This window comes from Lepeophtheirus salmonis, chromosome 5, assembly GCF_016086655.4.
Source record: "Lepeophtheirus salmonis chromosome 5, UVic_Lsal_1.4, whole genome shotgun sequence".
Classification (NCBI taxonomy): domain Eukaryota; kingdom Metazoa; phylum Arthropoda; class Copepoda; order Siphonostomatoida; family Caligidae; genus Lepeophtheirus; species Lepeophtheirus salmonis.
In genome coordinates this window covers 53,169,783-53,177,407 of record NC_052135.2, presented here as the reverse complement: position 1 = coordinate 53,177,407, position 7,625 = coordinate 53,169,783, and positions in this window count along the sequence as shown.

The window sequence follows — 7,625 nt, the reverse complement described above, 5'->3', positions numbered from 1 at the left end:
CATTTCTGTGTAAGAGCTATTCAAAAACAACTTTGAGTCGATATGGCCCACAGTCAAGCCCAACTTCTCAAGGTCAAACGCCAAGTCATGCCTAAGTCATTGAATACTACAGCTCTACACACGTTGTTACCCTTATTGTACCACGCAAACTTTTTTCCTAAAAGAAACAAAGAAAATTGCTTAAAACCATTTGGTGGTTAGGTAGTTATAGGATATTGAAAAGGGGTCCTTAATGCTCAGGGAAGCGGTGGCTAATGACCTACCTTTTCTACCAGCGGGTCACTTGCACAACCCATGGGCTCGGGTATATTATAGGATATAAAAAGGTGTCCTTGATGCTTAGGGAAGCGGGGGGGGGGGTTAATAATCCAACTTTTGGGCAAGTGGTTCACTTGCACAACCTGTAGGCTAGGGGGTGTATCATAGTATATTAGAAGGGGTCTTTTATAATCAGGATAGCCGCTGCGATAGATTTAGATCCCTTTTGTGGACAATTGGTTCACTTTCTTAACCCTTGAGCCGGGTGTATTATAATATATTCGAAGGTATCCTTGATACTCAGGACAATGCTCTGACGGGCACTTAGCACATAGACGTAGAATGGAGGCTCTCTTGACAATCTCTTAATACAATATAAATTTCTATGAAAATACACCAGATTATCAAATTGCTTGCAATTAAATTGTATCTGAATTAAATCCTTAATTATCCAATTGCTTGCAATGAATTGTTTAATAATCAAATTACCAAGTTTCATTTCACCTGACAATGTAAATGAACATAAAATGATCACCTTATTGGAAATTTTATAGATTACTCGGGATTTCATATTGCCCGGGCATTATGCAAAATGACCGATTTTCCACATTGTCCGTAAGATGTATACAGATTATAAAGAAGTTACAATATATAATATAAAAGATAAATATGTTTTTATTAATAAGTCAATTTTCGGTGTTTTTTTATGTGTGCAATTGCAGCGTGTCCCAATGATTTTTTTAAGTCCTCTTTTTATATGAGTTCCAAATAGCTAAGAGCTTCTTATATCGCCTCCTAGCCTCCCCTCACGGCCCCACTTTGAAAACCATTGTCTTAAGCAACTTTAGTTTTCGGGTGCCTTTCTGGAACTTGGAGCACTACGCACTCTACATATAAAGTAGCTGCGGCCATGTTTGTATCTAATATAATTTCCCGGGCCCGAATTTTCTAGCAACTCCTCTTGTTTTAAGTGTTTGTTACCAAACTGACCCTGTTTAAAAAAGAACCGAGGCCGAAGACCGGAACCGAGACCGAAACCGTTGAAATGAAAGGACTGATACCAGGACTGATAGAACCTCTGAACTTGAATCGGAAACAAACTTAGTTATATGTGTCAGTTTTTGTTGAATTCGCATTAAAATAGAGAGTTGACATCGAAGTAATTCCAGCCTATATGTCCTTTCTACATTCGGAGTGAGATTTGTGTTTATTTCCTACCTCTCACTGCTGTTTGCAGCTGATCTAATAAAGCTGTATGACAGCTAAGCTGCTCTCCTCCCAAATATTCCTCAAATTGTCAGAATTACCACGCTAATTTTACGTTTCTTTAATTATTAGATATGTTGGACATATTTTATACAGCACAGTTTGTTAATATGCGATATTTAAAAAAGTTTATTCATCTTACAATGGTTATCATATTCGTTCGAGCGTACTGTCAAAATTACTGGTTAATTTAATAATTTTGACTCACCTAGTCTGAGCATTTTACATAATATTATTATTCGTGATAAACCAATACAAATGATAACCTTGTATGCATCTTTGATTTGTAAGGAGTACAATAATTATAATTGATGTCCTTAAGATTTTGCATTCACATGTTAATTATGAATGACATATAAATGCTCATTTTTTAAAAAACAAATCATATCGATTGTTCTTGAATAAATATATTTATTATTTATCATGTTTTTTATGTACTTGCACACTCATGTCTTTTACCCCGTTTAATGCAATCAAATGACATTATCTTTATTATCATTTAAAAGTTGTAGTATGAATAAATCCTACTTTTGAGTTGATTAATCCCATGGATTACACAAGAGTGTATCCTGGCCATAATTGCAACTGATTTTGGCACTTTCCAGGTAACAACATGTAAATGGAAAATGCCAAAATCAGTTGGTAGTTAGCCAATTCTAACCAGCTATATTATATTAACTATTTTATTATTCAATAAGTGTCGAGAATTGTTCATAGCATAAAAAGAACTTATTCTAATTCAACCAATTAACGTTCAGAACACTGATAAGTAGAAAAGGAGCAGAAACATTTACAGCTGACAAAAAATGTAAAAAAAAATGCAAAACTTACTTTTCGTTAGTATATATATGATGGTATAACATAAAAGTAGGCTGGGAAAGAATGAATTACTACTCTAAAGAGGAGAATCTTAAAATAGCATTAGTACATGGAAAATATTATTATTTTATTCAACTTCAAATATATTTATTTTATTATTCATTTTTAAAACAGTTAACACAAAAAAGATGGTGAGAATGCTTACTTCAGAGGGAGAAATTAACATCACCATAACCTAGAAAATGATGAACAAACAGAAGAAAGAGCAGACGCAACTACCGATTTTCCTTATTTAATTTCTAAAATGTGTGTTTTCATTGCAATAAGGCACCCTTAATGATTTCAAACGAGATCTCATGGTTGTGTAAGTCCTTATTTATTCGGTCCAGTCTTAGGACCAGTCCTTAAGGTTGTCAGTCCTGTCAGTATTAGAACTGATTAATAAATAAGTAATAAAATGGAGTAAGTTGTGAACTGATATGCATGACTGAGCTGGACTGAACCAAGTCTGAACTGGATGGACTGTAGTTGTCAGTCCTAAACAAGGATCGACACAATACTAGTGATCTCTGTCAACAGATATGTCGTAGATCAAACTTACCAACATATATTTTTCTTTCTGATTTACACTCATGAGGATTTAGCGCATTTTCACATATCCTATACATAATATAGATCAGGGTTTCTAAAACTTTTTCAGGCTAGCGCCACCCTGGCTTCCATGTAAACTTCTAGCGCATCCCCCCTAAATACATTCCTTCCAAAATGAAAACAACATATCAATGAACTAAACACAAAATATATTTTTGAAAAATAAATTAACCATCGGTTTTCACAATTCCTGCTTATGTGGTTGGTGTACCTGGTGTAGGGATATTAGTTTCTTCACAGCAGGTTGAAACTCATTAAGAAGATGACGTATTTACACTACATTCGGTAATTCTAAATTTGTACCTTTGCATTGAAAGAATCTAGACAACTGCACTAAAGGCCCGTTCTACCAAATATGATGTTGGAAAAACAATAAAATATATCTTTACCTTGTTCGATAATACTGGATAGAGGTCAGAGATTCTTTTTTGTAGCCAAAAATAGGTAGAATAATTGAATGATTTTTCATAGTCCTAATGATTATACAACTGTATATTATAAATTGCAAGATATATACAACTAAATCAATTTTATTGTTGTAATAAAAAAGTGTTTAAGAAAATCAGCTTTTATTTAAAATTTCTAATGAGATGGATGGCACTGGTGTGTTCTGACTAGCTCACTCACTTTAGGATCGATGCTACTTAGAATTAGTCTGACATCTCCCCTTTTTATAATTTGAAGGGGATTTTTTTGCTTTGTAAGAAGTTTGGAAACTGCACTAAATCCTCTTTCAGCCATGTAAGAGGATGGGAAAGCAAGGAAATAAAGTTTAATTGCCTTCCACAAGTTTGAATATCTTTCAGGAATTTCTTTCTGCAACCAAAAATCCGTGTACGATTTTTTGAAGAGAAGCTTCAATTCAAAATCTTTTTTTAAAGCAATTAAATCTTTTTGCATTACAAAATTAGTGTCGCTTGAACAAACATCAATGAATGGATTTAGCACACAGTCTAGTATTTCCATATTTATGATATCCTGGTATCTTTCAATCATGTCATTCTGCAGATATTTCAAATGATCACAATATATCAAGAGATCATCATCTATAGAAGTGTTAGTGTCATCAGTTTGTAGTTTAAGACTTGGAAAATGAGACTTATTCTGACGACCAATGTTTTTTTGGGAAAAACACAGCTTTTCAATGAAAGTACATATTTTAGATTTTGCCTTATTTAAGCTTATATCATCTCCTTGTAATTTCAAATTTAAATAATTTAATTTACAGAATAAATCAGTTAAATATGCAATATAGGTTTTGCATGACAAGAAACCGTCACTCAAATCCCTGCATTTTTTTTTTCTGTAAAAATTGCACGACAGTATCGAAAAGAGAATAAAATAGTTTTAAACAGTTGTCTATGGATTTGTTAAATAAAACTACGTGTCGTTTCCAAATAAATACTCTCACTCTAAATTTTCTTTCATGCCCTGGAGAAGAAGATGTCTTCGGAGTCTACTGGAAAGGCTAGAAAAAATACGCCAAAAGAACCACATAATAGGGGAACACATATTGAAATATAATGATCCAGCGCCCGACAACAATGCTGAACTGACTAGCTCAAACGATTCGTGATTGAAGGAGGTAGAGAATATATTTGTTACAATTAAAGAGCTAGGTTCAATGATCACGTATAAAATATGGGGGGTACGAAAAATAAATGCAAATTATGCAAAATAAATCTCATCTATTATGACCATGGGCATAAAGTGATTTAATCTTCCTTCACTTCTTCAGAGAAAGAATTATTGAAACAAAACACTTTTTGTAAATCTAAATACATATTATAATTATATTTTTTAAAGAATTATATCATTTTCCTATTGTTTATAAAGAAATACTCAAGAATTTCTACACTAATCATCATTAATCTTACAATGAATTTGCTAAAGATCAAGAATAATTATGTTTAACATGGTATGGTTTACTGGGTGTAACTGAAATTTTTTAAACTTTAATTTCGTCCAGAATAACAGAACGTAGAAAATAAATACATGGAGTTTGATAATTTGTATATAAATATATTTTAAATATAAGACGAAAAGGAGTACATTTTTCTCAATATAGTCTCTATTGGCTGCACGAACAGCATCAAATCTATTCCGTAAATACTTACAAACAGTCTTCATTAGGATTGTATCGATTCTTATTTAAAAACCGAAGACTGCAGTACAGTCCAGTATCACTTTTCAGTCCTTAAAGAAGGTAAAATCCATCCCTCGAGACGTCATTGAGGGTATTTTTCCATTTTTAATTGTTCAATTATAAAGGATTTTTCATTAGGGACACTTAATTTTTTTTCCGTCAGGGAAAAAACGAATCCATATTTCTTTTTTCCTTTGGCATTTAGAAACTTCATTATTATACATTTAGCATTATACACTTGATCAGTGATAGGAAATTATCAAAATTTATTATCAAAATAACAATTCATCACTGATGCTGATTTTCATCGCAAAATCAGCATCAGTGATGAAGCTCATTTTTGACTCAATGGCTTTGTTAATAATAAAATGGCCAATATATATACATTATATGAAGGAAGGGGTTCAACAAGAAATTATATTCCTGTTCTTTTGGAAAGGGAACATAAGTATTGAATAACTTATTACTTTGTTTATTTGTTAAAAATTATGAAATAGCCATGACGTATTAAGTGAGATGAGTGAATCCACAGCTGACAACAAAAATTAGTTTTTTTTCTCCTTTACACCCGGTATACTTTCATTCAATCCTCTTAATTAACATAGTATAGTTAACCTTCATACATTAAATGTTGATCCATTTTCCTTTATATGTAACGTATACAACTTAACGAATTTCACAACTTAGCCTTGTTTGATCATTTAGGAAAAGAGATGAGGAAATGTATATATATATATTGAGTATACAAGCATATGCCTACAATCTACATATTAATAAATATTATAAGTGAGCATTACTGTGGGCGACCGATTTATGTTATTATAAAGCTCCTTCAATGTGATAGATAAAATATAACAACATATTTTATTTATTAAATTGTTAATAATTCATTACAACCACATAATTCAACAAATATGTAAATAAATGAAGAACAAATTAATTAATTATAAACTAAAAGTGAATAAATAATTAAATGCTCCCATTTTCCATTCTAAAACTCTTTCATATATAATCTTCCTATTTTTCTTTTTTTAGACTAAAGCATATCTTCAATGATATGAACTTTTTCATAGATATTGTTGTACGATTTGCAATGAGTTTTCATACCATTTTAGTAGTAAGTATTACACTTACATTGGTCCAAGGACAGAGGTGAACCATATTTAATGTGGCTTTGATATGAAATATGTAATAAACATATATTTAAATATTTTTAAATATAATAAACTCCATTAAAATATCATATCATTCCATTAAATTTGCTCAGAGTGAGCAAAATTTAATAGTACTAGAATAGCTCTTCGGTCTGCAAATCTAAGACCAGGCTGAGATCATTAGAGTTTTGTTGGGATAAATCATAGAGAAATAAATACATAGAAACGACAAGATGTGCGAAGGATTGAACAAAGGTATCAGTTAAAAAAGGCAGTATATGACGTCACATTTGTTTGTTTTCTTGAATTAATGATTGGCATTTACAACTTGAGAAATGATATTCTACTGTGATGGTTCATACGGAGTTACCTCACAACCCAAAAATGTACACTGTATTTTGTTGTCAACTGTCGATGTTTCTACTTCTTTTCGTCTAATCAGTAGTCTGAACATTGATTGGTTAAATTAAAATTATTTCTTTTTAAGCTGTAAACAATTACTACAATTTGAATAATAATTCCATTGTTACGAAGAGTTATTGCTAACTACCAATGATTTTGGGTCTTTTTTCTATTTTTTCTATAGATGAAAAGTTGCGCGATACAATAAAGATAATGACGTGAGACAGTTATGATTTTTGGGATATAAAAAGGGTACATTGATGTCCAGGGAAGTGGCGGCGGAAAAATTCAACTTGTCTGGGGCCCCAGCATTTCACCTACACAACCTGTGGGACAGCATATATTATAGCATGCTAGAAGGGTTCCTTGGTGCTTCCAAACGCGGCGGTAGTGGAGTTTAAACTACCTAAGGGCCCAGTACAACCTGTTGGCCAGGGTTTATTTTTGGATTTAAGAAGAATACATTGATGCCCAGGGAAGTGGTGGCGGAAAAATGCTACTTACTTTGGGGCACAGCATTTTACCTATATAGCCTGGGGCCAGGGTACATTTTGGAATATTAGAAGGGTACCTTGATGCTGAAGGAAGCGGTGGCGCATAAATTCAACTTGCTTCTGGGACCAGCACTTCACCTACCCAGCCTGTGGGTCGGGGTTTATTATTGGATGTTAGAAGGGTCTATTCTGGCATGTTTCTTTATCATGCAATAGTTTTATCTTCTGAATATAATGTAAATTGCAACGAAATTGCACACAATATTATTGTCTTGCAATGAAATTACTCACTATCATATTGCTCATAATCAAATTGCTTCACAATGATATTACTCACAACAGTTTTGTCTCACAATGATAATGTACACAACGATATTACCACACAACGATTTTACCCCAACGTTTTTGTCCGCAACCTTTTTACCACAATCATTT